Here is a 19,926-nt window from a genome sequence, read left to right on the forward strand (position 1 = left end):
AATTTTTAACTTACAAAACATTGATATTAAAAATATTTACTATCAATGCCATTGACTAAAATATTTAAAAAATTTCTACCTCAATAAATTATTTAGTTTTGTATATTGAGGATAATACACCAGTACTATATACGAAATTCATATTTTTCATTACTTCAATTATCAATTATAATTAATCAATCCAAATATAAAGTCTAACAAATGTATTTTCAACACATTACTATACTTCAATTTACTATATATTAATTATTTTCAACTTACACTATTTAAATATTTCGTACTCAAAATTCTTAATACATCTGCGAAATATTTCAGAAATTTGAAAATTAAGGACAATATACCAATATACATACTTAATTAAAAATATTTATTATTTGAATTTTATATATTATATTTTTTCAGTCCAAATATAAAGTGTAACAAGATCATTTTAGAGACAATACTATAGTGCATTTAATTATTCATTAAATTTGTAATTATTATTTAAAATGTAAAAAAAACCTCAACAAAGAAAATTACTTAATATAAGTATATATACTATATTTCACTAACAAATAAAATACTATATACATACACAATTATATTAATAAATATATATAAAAATGACATGATTTGACAATCAATAGTAACTTTTGTCTCCTATATCCCAACATCAAACATACACCACTTATTTTAAACTATTTTATATTATATCAAAATACAAATTCAAACATTCCATCTATCTCAAATACATACTTATTTATCTCTGTTTTTCTCTCTCTATCTCCAAAACACCAAAATAAAACACCCAAATTACAAATCCAAACACTATGTTTATGTTTCACGTTCTGTTTACAAGTGTTAGAATAGGTGATTGGAAAACTAATTAGACTAGTATGGATGTAATTTATTTGACAAATTCAATATAATGTAATATTATTAAATGACTAGAAATGAGTATTCATTATGACTTTATCTTTGTTCTGGTCATTTATCATATTAAAGTATGTTAACATCACGACAAAGCCCACAAACTATTTAGACGATTAATGCAGTTGGATTGTTAGTATTATAAAAATCGTTCCTAATATTGAGCAAACCATATCTAAATGTGTTACAAAGCCGTTACAATAACAGTTAAATCAAATTCAACCGAGCCATAACAAAATCAGTTCCAAATTTATTTTTTTTTCCATATCACCAGGTTTGTAATGGCTACAAGTGGTCATTACAAATACAGTCAGAATTTGTATCGACTTTTTATAAAGCCGTTACAAAAAGTTCGTAACACCTTATTTAGCCACGGTGCCTTTCTGCTACAAAAACGATTACAAATAAAAAAATCGTTCTAATAAAATAATTTTTTTGTAGTGATATCCAGGCGATTGCCCGTGGTGCCTTGTGTTGGGCAGGGAAAATATAATATTTTAATTTTTTAAAAAATAAATTCAATCAAAGTGATGTAATTTTTCAGAAATTAAAAATAATAAAAATGTAATAAAATTATTTTTCAAATACACATAATTGTCATTTTAACTTAGATATTATTTATAATAAATAATATAGTTTAAATAATTTGATATAACTTTTGAATAATTAATATATTCTAAATTTATAAATATAATTTATCGTAACATATTTAAACAAAATAATAATTTAATTTAGTTAATATTATAAAATTGTATAATTGATTTATATCTATACTTATATTTATATAAATATTTAAATTTCAAAAGTGAATTTTGGTATACTAATTTTGTATTGTATTTTCTCAACTTAATTTTTTTACATATTATTAGTTATTTTTATATTTAAATTAATATATTCCATAAATAATATAATTTATTAAAATACATTTAAATTAATCAAATATATAATTTATTAAAATGTATTTTAATCTAATAATAATTTAATAAATTAATTTAAAATATATTTAAATATAAAAAAAGGGGTAAAATAGATATTTATATACTTAAGTAACTAGCCTTGTAAAAAGCCAAAAATGAAACTCACTAGCACTATATGTGTGTAAAACACTCTCTATTATTTCTAACGCAAAAGAAGGTTAATTTTTGTTACACTTCATAAAATACAAGAAAATTTTTACTTATAAAATAAAAATTTATATTATTTTACCAAAACACATTGGGTCTTATGTAATTTACCCAAAGATAATAAAGTGATGCTATAGGGGTGACCCTTCCTCTATTACTTTGTAGTGGAAATTATAAAAAAAAAAAGATGAAAAACCCCATGATTAGCCCACTTGCAACTTTGGGTCTAATCATTGTGTTAACGCATGCTTAGTTTCCATCCTTCAATTTATGGTTCAGAAAAGATATGCCCTATGCATATCCTCCCGTCAATAGTTAATACACGTGCTCTTTATCGGTTTTGGAAGATTCTTTGGTTTGATGGGATCTCAATTGTTTGAACCGTGTTGTTGTATTTCTCTTTTTATTTATTTATGCAATTTACCTTTATAAAAAAAAAAACAAAGTGTGGTAAATGTCTTTTTTTCTTTGTGATGACATATTTGTAAGTTCAAACTCCAAGTTTGATGCTTCATTTCGTACCAGCGGATAGAGCACACTCGATTCGTATGTATAAATCTAAATTTGTTATATCTTATTCGTTTAATTAAATAAAGGGATAGTTACAGTCCCCTTCCTTGGGGTTTATATAACTCCATGTAAGTTTTTGTGGTTTCAAAAATTATATTTAGTACACTTGAGATTTGTTTTCGACTAACAAATAAATCCATACATAGTTAAAATTCACCGAATTAATTTGCTGATATTAACAAAAAGATTAAAAATTAATTTTATATTTATCTCCAATTGGCTTGTTACTAATTTATTTCAGATCAAATAAATTTTTTAATAACCAAAATACCCTTATATGTTTTTCGCCGTTAATGCCTATGAGAAGGTATATTTTCACCATTACAAGGGTAGATTAGGCGGAATTTCTTTTTTACATGCAATAAATTAATTGAGGGTAAATATCAATTTTCATTCAGTTGTTTCTGTTAATATTAGCAGAGTTGAAGAATTTTGACTAATGGAACGACTTATTTGTCAGATAGAAGCGAATCTCAGAGATGCTAAATGTAAGTTTTCAAACCATAGGAATCTATGTGTACGTAATTACAGAAAACCTCAGGAGAGGGGAGTGCAATTATTTTTTAAATGAAAAAAAATAGCTCATTAAAATTATTAAAATATTTCTAACTTTAAATGTGCATCAATAGAATTATTGATGATACAATCTAGTAATTTAAAAAGATGATGATTTTATAGAAAAAAGAAAACGTTATTTAAAAGTATTTTAATTAAAACACATATTAACAATTAAATTTAATTATTTAAAATTTACAAACTTAATAAATATTATCAAAATAACATATTTACATCAAATTCAACCCTTAGATCTCTCTTACTCTAAATAATAATAAAAAAACAAAGCCTTAATCATTATCAAACCTTCCACACTTCCCCACACTCTTCTCTCTCCCCATTACTCAATAAGACCTCCCCACACTCCTCCCACTTCATTCACACATCATGGCAGCCACAGCCACCCCCAGCTCCGCCGCGGCCTCCGTCCGGCTGCGCGAAGCTCGACGCCGTGGCCATGTGGGTCATCAACGGGTTGACGGGCGCGTTCTTCGCGTCGTTGGAGCGGTGCTCTTGCATTCGCATTTCCACCTATGAGGATGATTTGGGGGATGAAGCCAACGACCTGCCATTGATTCTCAACGATGGAAATCTCAGAGGCCATCGTGATGCAAACGTTAGGCCCCGAAGATTAGGAAAAGGTAAAAAGACCAGCACCTTTGTTGATCACAGTGTATAATTCTTCCAAAGAGTTTTTTTTTTTTTGTGGTTAATTTTGCTATGTGAATTGTTTTAGTGATTTCATGAATGAGTATATGTCTGAATATGCAAAGTTGAATAATACTTTCATGTTGTTTTGTCAGAAGGGTTCATTGTGTATCTGATCTACGTTGACCTATGCAAGAAATTAGATTTTGATCTGTACATAATTACTTAATTAGAAGAAATATATTTATATATTACTATTTGTATTATTTAATTAGATGATTAAAAGAAAAGATGGGTCGAAATACAAAATAATTATGTTTGTGCAATGACCAACCGCCATTGCTTTTACAAATCGAAGGAATGCGAGCAACCTCCATGTGATATTGTAAATTAATAAATTATTTTTCATGAAAAAACTTAGCAATTACCGTCCTATATTGTCTAAAATAAAAAGAGGTAAATCGTCTAATTCTAAAAAACATAGGTGGGTAAAATTACTATTTTTCCATAGGAGGTGATTTGCTTATTTGCAATATCACAAAGGGATGAATTGTTATTTACCCTTTTACGAACAACGCTGAATATTATCTATAATTAAAAATCATGCAAATATTTTGACTATAAATAAAATCACGACGATGTTTTTTATATTAATTTTATTTTATTACAATAAATAGTATTATTTTACTATAATTTTTAAATTACGATCGTTCCAAACCAGGGGATAATTTATTTATTATTTATTTGTAGTGATATGAGTTGAATTAGATCTTATTTTAAAGCTTTAGTCTGACAATTTATGTATAGAGAAAAAGGTGACAAATATGTGTAATTAATTTGTGGAAAATATTTAGTTGTTTGCAAATATCCAAAAGTTTGGAACTTGGAGAAGAGGATTTTAATGTTCGTACATTAAAATATGAAAAATCCTACAATCATACCATTATTACTAAAATCGAGTGTCGATTTTTGAGTCTCATCCAGCAATATAATAATTTAGGAAAAAATGCAATTTACCCCCTTATAATTTGAGAAATGAGTAATAAAAATCATTGTGAAAAATAAAATAGCAAATTATCCCCTGTGTTTTGAAAAAAGAAGCAAATCACCCTCCTATCTAAACCATAGATAAGGGGGTAATTTACTTCAATTTTTAAAATACGGGGAGGTAATTTGTTATTTTTTTTTTCATAGAGAGGTATTTGCTCATTTCACATATCACAGGGGGTTAAATTGCATTTAACCCAATAATTTAGAGGCCAAGATAGATTGGGATTTTTATTCTAAATTTTATTGTATGTGTGTATATTTTAAATAATTAATAAAATAGTCCTTTTTAGGCTCATATAGGAAGGAAGCATACTTTTAATTTAAATATTAATTAATTAATATTTATCTTTTTTAACATTTTATTTTTTTAGATGAAGTACTCGCTTAATGTGGTATTAAAAATAAGAGATTTTGCATTTCAATCTCATTGTCACTTATTTATAAAAGAATTTTCACATATAATTTTTATATATAAGATATTAATATTAAATAATTTTTTTTAACAGTATAACCTATTAGATAATGTGATTGTTTAATAGAACAAGACATCCTAAAAAAATATCTATTTTAAAAAGAAGACATTATTATTTAGGACAGCTCAAAAGAGAATAGTAAACATGCGGCTAGAGAATCAATGTCATTATTGACCTTACTTTATTTGTTAGCTCAATTTGCACATACCCCCCCAAAAATCATTATTTATTCATTTATTATTTGGTTCTTGACCTTTAGTTTTTGAATGAATAGCAATTTATTCCCTTGTAATATTGAAAAGAAACATATTATCCCCCTATGAAAAAAATATAGTAATTTACACCCCTATATTTTTTAAATTGAAGCAATTTACCTCCTTATACAGGGAGGTAAATTGCTTCATTTTTAAAACCATAAGAAGGTAAAATGTTGTATTTTAAAAAATATAGGGTGATAAATCGCTATTTATTTTTTCATAAGGGGGTAATTTGCTCATTTGCGATATCACAAAGGAGTTGCTTGCATTTTTTCGTTTAGTTTTTATGAGGGTGGTTAAAACCTTTGCAATGGCTAAAAGTCATGATGTTTTGACCATAGCTCTTAATCGTGATAAATAACTTTTTTATGGTGAAAAACCTAATTTTTTGTACTGATTTATTTAACCGTAGTTAATAATAGTTATTTATCATAATTTTTAGCCATGATTACTAATATTGTAGTCAATAGTAGTTTCTTTTATGGTGATATTAAACTGTATAAATAAGTTTGAAATCATAATTTTGACTCCGATCAGATGTTTGAGTGCTACTATTGACTAGAGAAGCGACGGAAGTTGGAAGTGAGGTAGCTACAATCACACCAAATCATGAGAACTGCACGTGGCAAAAAATGACGAAGCAGTGCTAAAAGAAGAAGATGCATGTGAGATGTTCTGTTCATTTGGACGCAAAGAAAAATGACAAATGAAGTGTAGGCCGTCCATTCATAACATTCGTTTAGATCAATCAAGTTGTAGTTTTCGGAGTTTCAGATCTATAGTCATCTCATCGTGGATTTCGAGGATTGAATTTAAAATTATTAATTTATAAAAAGAATTAGTAATTTTTTATCTTATATTTTATAAAATAAAATAATTTATCTTCCGATAAATTGTTTCATTTTAAAAATTATAGGGAGATAAATTATTGTGTTCTAAAAAATATAGGTGGATAAATTATTGTATTTTCATAAGGGAGTAATTTGCTTATTTATAATATCACATGAGGGTTGCTTGTATTTTTTGCTCTCTCTCGTGCTATATATATATATATATATATATTATAACTAGATAGTGATGTGAGGGTTATATAATAATGTCAAAAAAATTATAAATGGGCTTCGACTTCTCAATTACTTACAAAATGGTCAAGATCCATGTCTCTTTTAACTGGGTGGTACTGGTCCGATTTCGGTGCGACTTGAACTTGGTATGTACGAACTCATAATAACTATATAATGATTGTCGAATCAATTGTTCACATGTAATCGTACAGTTCAAGAATATTTATAAATACTATATTCTCATGTTTCAAGTACAACTCATTCTACTCTAAGCAATTAGATGGGCTTTATATTTTTTCTCGTACGATCTTACTAATTTAAGTATCGGACAACTACAATCAGAGATTTCTTGTGCTGGTGTCACGTGTTCCGCTCTTGCCTAAACACTTTGGAGCGTTCTTGAAATAGATTCAGCCTTAAACTATAATTTTCAAGTTTAGACACATAAGACGCCTTCTGCGAGAAACCATTGAGATTTTTCCCGAGGAATGGCTGAAACCCGTAACCAAAATGTTGTTGGTCCATCTGGGGGCCTAAATAAACCCTCAGGGAAATTATCCTTCTGAGGATATGATACTTCATGTTTCTTGCTCTGATTTGTGGAAGATGCTCATGGAATGGGCAAGCAAGTTATAGGATGATCGAGGTGCTTAGCGTGAGGAAACGAACAATGGGCCTCGACTCACCCTTACCATGGGTAAGGTGAGAATTGTTTCCTAATGTTGGAGTAGGACATTACTTTGGAACAGGCCCTCAGCATGCACCTAGGGTTGACTTTGAAGAAGTAGACAACCATGAAGCTTTTGAGGACTAACCTAGGAGAAAGTGTACCAAGAACTAAATGAGCAGATTCATCATCTCAGCACGCGTGCTAGGGGCTGAGACAATGACTTTCCTGACAATGCCTTATTGCGATGAGAATCCCCATTCAAATCCTGAGATCCTTGTAGATTGAGGAGTTAAAACCCCACATCTACCTTAGTAAGAGGGAAACAAAAACCTGAAAGAGCATTGACAGCCTTCGAGAATATTATGCAGCTCAACAGACTATCAAATACTCTAAACATCCGTTACAACTTTGTATGGTTGTGTACAAGCACTACAAAAGAAAGGCCTTATTGGGACGAACTTTTGGGACATTTAGTATTTGTCAATCCGTCCCGAATTAGGATAGTTTTGGGATGAATTCGGATGGATTTGGAACAACGGTCTTGTACTTGTACATACCGTCCTACAATTAAAAGTTCGTCCTAAATTCTATTCCAAAAAATAGGATCAAGAAAAGTATCTGTCATAAACTGTCCCAAATGTCGTCTCAATCTTTTGGTGCTAATGATTTGTGACATAGTTTGGGGCGATCTACACACGGTCCCAATTTTAGTACGATGTGATGACTTGATATCATTTTGGGACAGCATATCGACAATCCAATTTAAATTCAAATTGGCCGTCGCAAATCTTCCCAACTTCAGTCCCAAAACAACATCCATGTTATCCAAATTCTGGCGAGTTAAAATTTTTAAAAAAATTGGGACTGCCTTTGGGACAGTTCCTGCATAGTCGTTCCAAACACCGTCCCAAATTGTCATCCTTTTCGTCCTTTAAAAATAGCATAATTTTTCAAACACAATACACCAAAATCTGCTATTAAGATTAGCTTTTAACTTGAAAGAAAGTAATATGGAATCACATGATCATATTTAATAGCTAGATTTCAAATCGGATGGTCCAATCGAATGATTCAACGAAATGATTGTTGATTAGAACAATATGCTTATAAGAATGAACATTCAATTATCGTATGTATTCTTAGTAAACATATGACAATTTTTTTGTTTTAATTTTCATGCAGTTCAATTGGGTTATAACACAAACGTTAATATGTTGTTTTACACAATTAGATGCCCTAGATGTATTCTTTACTTTTTTTCTAATTTTTTCAAGTTGCTAATAAATTATTTTGGGATGGTTGTTGGGATGGTATTATTATGTTTGGGACGGTATTTGAGACAGTTGTTCCCCCTGTCCCAAAATTCGTCCCAACATGGCGTCCCTTTCGTTCTTTTATAATAGCCCAATTTTTCAATTATGATATATCAATATCCATAATCTAGATTAGCTTGAAACTTCAATCGGATGTTGATGAAACCCAGTTTCAGACTTTTTCCATTGATGAAACCAGTTTCATCTTTGCTCCTAACGATATTTTTATGGATCTACTCCAAAAAAGATAGTTCTTCTCATTCAGAAGTGAGAAAACAAAGCACATTCCAGGATTTTCTGAAATTTGCAGCTTCATTACTTCTGACTCCTCTATCGTTCTCTTTTGTTTGTTCGATTTTTCTTCCAAATCACTCATGGATGGATCTGTTAATGTGTATGTATGGTTATAAAGATTTCAAGAAAGGTGAAGAACCATTAAAATGGCTCTGGTACCATGAAGAGATTTGAGAGCAGAACAAGAAGGAAATGGCAATCTTCAAATTCCATTAATCAGTGGAAGAGAAAAGAATTGTGTTCAAAGTACAATTGTAGCGTCTCTAATCAACCAGTCAAGAATCAGTTGAAGAACTCCAACTAACTCAATTTCTAAGACGGCTAATAATTTTTTGTTCTCTAATCAATAAAAACGCTATTCTCAAAATAAAGAAAGAACACGACTGAGATTACAACTAATAAAGGCGTTAGTGATATTTTCTTCACTAGCAAGTTTCCACGACTTCAGCTTCAGCTTGCTTCCAGTCTTATAGCTAGGATCAAATAGTTACTTATAGCTAATTTAGGCAGGAAATATGGCAACGATGTGAGCAGAATGACATTAAAATCTTTAAAATAGTATAAGGCAATTTTTTGATTGAGTTATTAACGCATGAATGAAATGATAAATATATCTTAAGTTGTTCATAGAAAATGAAACATATTAAAAGTTTGCATGTATATTTAAAAGTTACCCTAATAAAACAAGACTCTAGCTAGACTCGCAGTCGAAGAGCTATATTTTGACAAGCCCAAGCCATGCCCATGAATAGACCTAGAAACACTAGAAAAAAATTACTATTGTCTATAATTTTATTGGCTATAGATGAAATCCATGACAAATAATTATTATTCACGCGGCTAAATAAAAATTGATTCTAAAACCTTACTTATTCATCATAAAAATTAATTTTTCTATGGCTTTTAGCTGTAACAAATTTATTAGTCATACTGGCAAAAATCACAACCAATAACCATTATGTGGTTGTAATTAATAACTTTTTAGTACTGATATTAATTTTTAGGGATAATTACACTCCCCTCTCTCGAAGTTTGGTTTAATTATACGTAAACCCCCTGTGGGTAGGAAAATTACATCTAATATCCCTGAGTTTTGCTTCTATCTACCAAATAGGTCCCTCAATTAGTGAAAATTCATTGAATTTGCTGCAATTAACAAAATTGAATGAAAATTGATATTTGCCATCGATTGACTTATTACTGACTTAATGAAAGTCAAACAAGTTTTTTGTGACTAAACTACCCTTATAACAATGAAGATATATATAACTCATCACATCCATTAACGTATAAAGATGTATGAGGGTAATTCGATCCAAAAAGATTTATTTAGCCTGTAATGAATTAATAATAAATCAATCACGATCCAATATAGAATTTTATCTAGGCTTTTTGTTAATATCAACAATCGAGTAAAATTTTGACTAGTTGAGGACTTATTAATTAGATGAAAATAAATCTTATGGGTGCTAAATGTAATATTTCAAACCACAGTGAATCTACGTATAATTACTCCAAACCTCAGGAGAGAGAAGTATAATTATCCCCAATTTTTAAGTGAGGAAAAAAATATTTCATCCTACAACTTTGGTTCGAATTCAATTTGGGCTTTATTTTTGGCAATATTTGAAAGATCGCATGGTACAACCCAGGAATGCATTAGCGGAAACGGTAAATAAAAATGCATACAATAATAGAAATTAAAATGTGGAAACAACGATCCAAGGGGTGTACCCCTTGGAGCTCTCGAGCGTTCGATGTGCTATGGAAGTAAAAATGAAAATAAAGACCATACGAGACTTGTTGGTATAAATGAGAACATAAAAGATTAAAGATGATACCTTTTTCTTTTTCTCGTTATCTAAGCCGAAACGTTCACCTGAGGTTCCAATGTAGCAACCTCTAAGTGCGTCCACACTACAGCAGAAATTGAAATCTTTTGAAATTCTAGAGATTTTTTCTTTTTTGTTTGTTGTGTAATAAGGTGTAGTAATTATTTCCCAAATTATTATAAAACATATATATATCTTGTATTCATAAATAAGAATGTGTATATATATATATATATATATTATCTACAAGATATATTTCTCTTTATTCCAAATAAAGAGATTCCCAACAATGACCAAAGTTGCACTTTTAAAAAATACAATTTGTTGGTAAATTCATCCTTTCATAGAATCTTCCAATGCGCTCAAATAATTGGGTCGCCCTATTTTTATCCAATAAAATTCAAGGCCCAATAAATTTTAATTAAATTCAATTTAAATAAAATTCATCTAATTGAGCCCATCATGTATTTAATCTAATTAAATGCATAAACTCAATTAATTAATAAGATCTAACTAATTAAATAATAAGGACAAAACCAATATAAATTAATACCATTAATTTATTCTTGGGACTCTCCATCCAATAGATCTCTATTTTTTTACGTAATCCGATTACTTACGGAATTAATTCGAAATTAATTTCTTGTCATTTCTTGGTGATTTGTGTGTGACTCTTTAAGTTCACCTTTCAGCTAAACCTGAGCTAGTGTTTCACGCTATTATTAATTAAATCTAATTTAATTAATAATTCTTGATCAATCCTTGATCAAGAAAGCTCATTACCATAGGTGGCCGCCTAGAAACGGTCCATGGCATTAGAGACTAGGTGAATGACCGTGTGAACATTTAGGCTCTCGAGTCCATACGGGTACGGTCCTTTCATTTACCATCTCTCGACCATAGTCTAAGGCATGAAATTTAACGTCGATTTCCATCCTGGACTAGGCATCTATGCCTTAATACTTGAGCTCGCGTTACGTCAAGTTTCTCGACATAGGAACCTCCTTTTTCAATTCGATTAACGACTGTGGCCATAGGCCCATAAAGCGTGAGCGCATCTCCAAGTGCATAGTTGATACCTCTGTCACAAACTGATAGGGGACGGATCCTCTTCTTGGAACTCACTATCCTTGCTACATATTCCTACTGCAGTAGACAAGCCTTATGATGATCATGTTTGTGACACAATCACCTCTCGTGCGGATCTAAGATAAAGTCGTCTTATGCACGTGACTCCCTACTATCGGAGCTGGATTCGAGCTATACCGACCAAACCTCTATGGCTTCCATATGACGATCCCCGCAGGTCATTTTAGTTGATTCGATACCTTTTCAATCAACCTACTAAGATCAAATAGACGCTCCACGTCTTTTACCGATGAGATACGGTACTCAGTAATTGAATGCGACTCTAGATGCAAGTCTCCATAGGATTTTTTATGCCCAATCTCGAGGTCCTAGACTTAGAATATTTCAGACCCAACTTTTTTGGCAGTTGGTTTCACGATCGCCATCCAATGCGCGGCCTAACTGCACGATTGCCAATTGGTGTGTGGGCTTTGTTGTGATGTTCAAGCAGATGCAAATATATAGAATGAGCACAATAAAGTAAATGCCAAATAAGAGAATACTCATTTTATTCACTTAAAATAACATTATATAATATCGATTAATTGTCAGAATAGAATACATCCTCTCTACAATGACACTGTAGAACAATTGAAGGGAAAACCGTCAGTACAATTGGCTTTTTGGTCACTTATTCCAACCATCTCCCACTTGATCTTAAAGTTAATTATCCATATTTTTTAGACTAATATGATCATGAGCAATATGCGATACCGGCTAGGTCTTATGGGTCTACCGTAGTTTCTGCAAATGTTCTACAGTCCAACCGCACATCACATATTCCTATCATCGCTCCAAGCAGATGATGGTGCCTAAGAATTTTTCTTGGACTTGTGATGAAAATTCGGGCCTTTTAGCTTGTGCAATAGCTTAGTTGTTATCCTCCAAGGTGACCACTAGCACAGCCATGCTAGGTATCACACAAACAATCGAGTGTAGTTTTTTTAATCCTAACCACTTTTCAATACAACTTCTAAAGTTGCCATACATTCAACTTTCATGATGAAGCTCCATGTGGTATTCCGCTTGGAACCTTTCCAAATTACCACATCATCAATAATGTTTGAATGTGCGCTCGTTTTGAGACTAAGCATTATTCATGTGATGCTAGAAGTTATTATCGCTATAGCCTTCCAAAATCAATTCTTCATTAATTGTGTGTCAAGGGCATTTGTTTAATCCTTATTCGGGTATTTAAGATAGCTTTTCAACAGTTGTCTGTTGCCTCGTTGGTACACACTTGATATTCGTTGTTGTGCTTAAAAAGCATAAGCAACATCAGGCTCAGTGCATCGAACAACATTCGCATGCTGTTTATAGCAAAGACGTGGGGGATGTAAAACATCTTAGCTCCTCATCAGTCTACCACGACTGAATCTTGGATAGCTCGTCCACGACTGAATCTTGGATACCGAGTCATGTACCTCATTAATGTGTCAAAATAGGCATTCTAGATACAATACGTCTAAACCTGGTTTGAACTCCTAAACAAATATTTCGGCTCCAAGCTATTTATTTGGATCAATGTCTTACTTCGCTTCTCCTTATTCGGTTAGACTCAGAAATTCGTACCTTTCAGGTAACTGGAACTTTTTGATCGTTCCCTCGGAGAACTTAAACATAGTTAGTGAAGATTTGATTACAAAGGATATTTGCATTAATTCATAACGAACCTGTATAAATCAGACTTTGAGTCTAATTTGCCTCCCACTAGTCTCTGGACGTATGCAGGACCATTCCCCATACTCAAGACTTTTGTATAACACAAGCTGACCAATCCATACCAAATATGGTATCTGGATCACGACCTTAAGAAAATGCCATGTTTCTAACTGGACAGTTTTTGAAAGTCCATATCCAGATGAGCCAGGTAATTCAGTGAAATATCGATCAAGGTATGATTTCTTCCTCACCAAAGGCAGTTCAACATCGTCTCTTCAGGAAGAATTTTACTGAATGAGAATTCTATTGTTATTTAGATATTTCAAGAACTTTCACTAAATAATTTGATCTAATCGAAGGGTTTGACTCAGTAACCAGTTTAGTTCTCCACCTCAAGTCTAATTCTTCGAACTTTTCGGAAGTCCTTAGACTTTTGAACCTTTGTGTATTTAGTGACCTACAGATGTCTATTTGGATCTAATCCAACAGATTGTTTCGACAAGTATTCTTTGTCCACAAAGTGCTTTCATCGCTTTTTTCTTTCTCAAGAAGGATTTATAAGTTAGTAAACTCAAATTATCTATTGGTAGACTCTTTGAATCTACCAACCTAGTTATCCTAACTAGAGGGATATGGCCTAGCTTATGTATGCCATTCTATGTATGTTTTTATTCTTGACTATTCGTTTAGTCATTTATTTTGAGTGTACATAATCCAATTATGACATGGGGCATGACAATTTATAACTGAGCTAAATCATCGTCAAATAAAAGAATTTTTTTATGGATCAAGTTTGTAGTCTAATTTGTCCAACAATTGACTAACAAAAACTTGATCATGCTGGGTTGCATAATCATATGCAATCTTAACATGAAACTAATGGCTAAGTCCACTTAGTCTTATAGCTTTTGCAGCAATGGCCTAGCTATGGCCTAGCTTTAAGACTACATGTCTTAGCGTTCTATTCCTTTTAATTTCTGCAAATCATTTGTAGAAATGTGCATTGAGAAAAAATGTCCAATACTTGGGAATAGAAATAGTAGTCATATTTGCTCAACAAATGCCATGCTTGGGTGGAAAGGAGTTCATGATACTTCCTCTTCCAATCTTCTTGGCAATTTATGCAAACGTCATGCATAAATCTTGACTGCAGAATCATTTTCCATTTCCTTTGCCCCCGCCCATCGAGGCTATAGGAGCATTTAAAGTGCTTGCAGCGGCTGGCTTTGCTCCATCCTTCTTCCTCACAGGGTGTCCAGCACCTTTGCCTTTGCTCTTGAGGTCGAAGCCACCAAATTGAATACCGATGGTGCAGATTCTTCAATCGTTGTCTTGTATTGGTCCAACCATATCTATCAACTCATGAATGGTCTTCTCAAATCCATTAACAGTTTATGATAAATACTAGAAGATTACATCAACGTACATTTTTTTTTTCAAGATCAACATTGAGGTCATCGAGGTCCTCCACAAGGGATAGCATCTTAACCCCGTGTTTATGTACAGATGACCCTCAGTCATATTGGATTCGAAAAATACTTCCGTCGCGGCATATCCAAAATCCAGGTTTAGTGGCACATAAATTTATTTTATGTGGATCATTATTGAGCTAACAACGTCCAGTCTATCATACTGCTCATGAATGATGGAAGCAGGTATGACGTTGCAAACCTTGTGATTGTCCCCATGCTTTAATCCCGAACGTCAAACTTTCTTTAAGTAAGGACCCCTTTTGCAAGTCCGATGGAAGTGGCTTATCTATGAAATAAACCAGGTTTGAAATCAAGGACAATCCTCTGAATTTGCAGTCAATTTATTGATTAATGTGTTCCATAAAAATTAAATCTGAAACTTAAAATTGGAAAGCAAATCTAGACATTCATTCATAACGGAAAGCAGAATACTAAGTAGATTATAGTAATATTATATTTGAGTTAAGACTTGGTTTTTTAGTCATTAACCACTCCCACTATTTCTACAAAATTCCACCACTCTTAAATGGGGTTTTGGGAAAATCATTTCTTAGTGGACTTGGGATCCACAGGAACAGTTGACAATACCCCGCTTTTACTATTCATATGGAAAAAACCTTGTGGGAGGCAACCAATATCATTCTCATTTCATGAGATTCCCAATATATTTTGCCTCACCTCTTCACATGATCCCAAGGATTTCAAACGAATCATGCTACTCGGTGTTAAGCCTGACCCATCAACCAAATTACACATTAATTGTCGGTCCCCCGACTCGTGAGATAGGGAAACAATGAGCGTGTTCCTTTGTTAATAACAATGATGCAATTTGCCTTCTATTCCGAATGTGTCACGACTCGTGAGACCACATTTGGATAGCGGTAGCTTTCTCATCACATTGTTATGGATGGAAGGCCTAGACAGATCAAAAAACTATTTAGAACCAATTCCATTACGGGCCTAATATTTACTTAGTGTCAGACTCAACCCATCAACCAAATTACACATCAATTGTCGCCCCTAATGACTCGTGAGACAGGAAAACAATGAGCATGTTTCTTTGTTCACAATAATGGTGCGGCTTGCCTTAATCCAAATGTTCCAAGACTCATGAGACCACTTCTGGGTAATGACAGCTTCCTCACCACATTAATGTGGATAGAAACCTTGGACAGATCAAACCATTTTGATCTAAGTCTGTTTTGGGCCCTAGCACTTTAACTTAGTCTAACCAAGTGCGAGTTAAATTTGAGTGTTTGACCAAGACCTTATCACATAATAATGTTTCATGACAAAACATTAAATATGAAAAGCATTAAACACATCACATGCAAAATAGCCTAGCGTACCCCTATGGGATGATCACGAGCCCAGCCTATGCGACTCACTCAGCCTACAGTGAGTCTATGGTCAGTCTGAAGTGGCCCTATGCTTCTACAAAAGTAATTTACCTATCAACATATAGATGGGCCTTATAACTCCTCTGTGGGCCTCCTCCTCCGTGGACCTTCTTCTCCATGGGCTTGCTTATTATAAAAATAAAAACCTCACTAAAAATCCTATACTACTCTCATTACAATTGAAAAGAAACTCCGATCAAAGATTAGGGAGAGTACATAATGAGGGAGATAGCAAGCCTTATTATTCCAAAAAAAAAAAAAAACGAGAGGGAGAGAGAAGAAAAATTACAAGGGCATACAATCCCAACCATAAATATAAATATACAAGTGGTCTTGGGCTCGTAATCATCCATCTGTACATCACATAATACACATTCCATGTAAAATCACAATCCATGATATCCAATATAAAATTAATTATACAAAGAAAACATAAGTTCAAAATTTGCAATCAAAAGGATAACCAAAAATCATGTGCATCCAATGCGCACAATAAATCCAATTAATCATGCAATTTTAATTTTAGAAAAAAAATCCTATTTTATTCCAAAATAATTAATAGCATAATTAATAATTTATAAAAGTCTAGAAAATCAATTTTTTAGAAAAATGGCCCATCCGTCGGCTACAACGCGCTCAACCATCCCTGCCCGTGCTGGCCCTTTGCCAACATGCATGTGCATGCCTGGCCGCGCCCACACTGTCGCTGCTGTAGTTTTTTTTTTTTTTTTTTTTGTTTTGTTCATTTATATCTAACAAAAATCAAGCACTACACAGAAAAATTCCAAATTTGCAAATGCTTGAATCATCCAATTAATTGCAAAAATTAAACGATCAATCTTCATCATATAATTATCAAAAGAAAAAGCAATAAAACATACTTCAAAAGCCGTAAAGAGCACATTAACATGCTAATCACACAAAACCAACAGTCTCTACATTGAATGGGGCTCTAATACCACTTGAAGAATCGCGTGGTACGGCCTGTGAACGCGCTAGCATAAGCGGTAAATAAAAATGCATACAATAATAAAAATTAAATCTTAAAAACAACGATTCAAGGGGTGTACCCTTGGAGTTCCCAGGTGTTTGATGTAGTATGAAAGTAAAAATGAAAATAAAGACCGTACTAGACTTGTTGGTATAAATGAGAACATAAAAGAGTAAAGATGATAACTTTTTATTTTTCTCGTTAACTAAGCCGAAACGTTCGCCAGCGGTTCTAACGTACCGACCCTCTAAGTGCTCCACACCATACCAAAAATTAGAATCTCTTGAATTCCTTGCTAGAAGAGAACAAGAGAAAATTCTCCGAGAGAATTGAGAGAAGGGGAGCGGCCGAGTGCTTCTAGGAAGGAGGGGGATTTTTTTTATGTTGTGTAATAATGTGTGATAATAATTTTTCAAAATTATATAACATATGTATATATCTTGTATTGATAAATAAGAATGTGTCTAGATCCATTCTTTTTATCTACAAGGTATATTTCTCTTTATTCCAAATAAAGATATTCCCAACAATGACAAAAATTACACTTTCCAAAAATACAATTTGTTGGTCGATTTATCATTCCATAGAATTTTTCAATGGGCTCAAATAATTGGTTGGCCCATTTTTATAAAATTCAAGGTCCAATAAATTTTAATAAAATCCAATTTAAGTAAAATCCATCTAATTGAGCCCATCATGTATTTAATCTAATTAAATACATAAGCCCAAATTGTCTTTATTAATTAATAAGATCCACCTTATTAAATAATAAGGACAAGGCCCAATATAAATTAATGCCATTAATTTATTCTTGGGACTCTCCATCCAATAGATCTCTCTTTTTATAAGTAATCTGATTACTTACGGAATTAATTCTGAATTAATTCTTTGTCCTTTTTCGGTGATTTGTGTGTGACTCTTTAGGTTCATCTTTCAGCTAGACCTGAGCTAGTATCCCACGCTATTATTAATTAAATCTAATGTAATAGTAATTCTTGATTAACCATTGATCAAGGAAGCTCGTTACCATGGGTGACCGTCTAGCAACGGTCCATGACACTAGAGATTAAGTGAATGACCGTATGAACATTTAGGCTCTCGAGTCCATACGGGTACAGTCCTTTCGTCTACTGTCTCCCAACAATAGTCTAGGGCATGGAATTTGACATCGATTCCAATCCTAGACTAGAAATCTATGCTTTAATATTTGATATCGTGCAAGTTCCTTAACATAGGAACCTACTTTTCCTATTCGATCAACGACTGTGGCCACAGTTTTATTAAATGCGAACACATCTCCAAGTGCATATGAGATACCTCCTACATACTGATAGGGGACGGATCCTCTTCTTGGAACTTACCGTCCTAGCTACAAATTCTGACTGCACTGGATAAGGCTTATGATGATCATGTCTGTGACTCAATCACCTCTTGCACAAATCGAAAATACAGTCATTGTATGCACGTGACTGTCGTGATTCCTCAAGTTTGAGGACTACTCCCGTACTATTGGAGCTGGAAATTCGACACCGACCAAGCCTCCAAGGCTTCTATATGACGATCCCCACGAGTCAGTTTAGTTGATTCGACACCTAATCAACCAACTCACCAAATTGCATATACACTCCACGTATAGCACCGATGAAACACGGTACTCACTAATTGAATGCGACTCTTAATGCAAGTCTCAATAGGACTCTCGATGCTCAATCTCACGGTCTTCGACTTGGAATATTTCAGACCCAACCTTTTTGGCAGTTGGTTTCATGACCACCATCCAATGCGCGTTGCGAATTGATTTGTGGGCTTTGTTGTGATGTCCAAACAGATGCAAGCATACAAAATGAGCACAACAAAGTTACCACCAAATAAGCGAATACTCATTTTATTCACTTAAAATAATATTAAATAATATCGATTAGTTGTCAGAATTGAATACATCAAAAAACCGCCAATCCAATTGGCTTTTGAATCAGCTATTCCAACAATACTAGATTTTGTTCTTTATCTATCAATTTTGTATAGATTTGGTCCTTTAGCCTAATATATGACTCTTTTGCCTTTTTGATGATAAAGGTTAATAATTCGTCCTAATGCACTGTAAGTGTAATATAAATAGATATTTTTTCAATAAACATATACTCTTATACTATTTTATGCTAGCATTAGATACGAGATGTAAAATGAATAGATATATATAGACTAAAATTGTTGTTGAAAAGCTGTGTTAGATAAAATTGTCCAAAATTGGGTCAAATTACTAAAATAAAACAATTTTGAAAGATACTAAACTAAAACTAAAATGGATAAATTTAAAAAATTTAAATTAATAGCAGGCAAACTAAAAAGACTAAACAAATATTTTTCCTTTTTAACTATAACAATAGTCATAATTCAATAATTAAATGTTGTAATTGTTGCAGCGAAGCCGGTTAAGATATTACAGTTCGAGACCCCATACAATATCAGAAGAGCAAGCAGGCTCCTCTTTCACCATCAAGAACTCAAAACATC

General features: G+C 32.5%; 1 long non-coding RNA gene across 1 annotated transcript; it reads left to right on the forward strand.

Annotated features, from left to right (window-relative positions):
- LOC110011601 lies at nucleotides 3,583-6,202 on the forward strand. Its single transcript, XR_002286616.1, has 2 exons — nucleotides 3,583-3,799; nucleotides 6,124-6,202. It is a non-coding gene; the product is annotated as an uncharacterized LOC110011601 (long non-coding RNA).

This window comes from Sesamum indicum, linkage group LG2 (assembly GCF_000512975.1).
Source record: "Sesamum indicum cultivar Zhongzhi No. 13 linkage group LG2, S_indicum_v1.0, whole genome shotgun sequence".
Taxonomy (NCBI): domain Eukaryota; kingdom Viridiplantae; phylum Streptophyta; class Magnoliopsida; order Lamiales; family Pedaliaceae; genus Sesamum; species Sesamum indicum.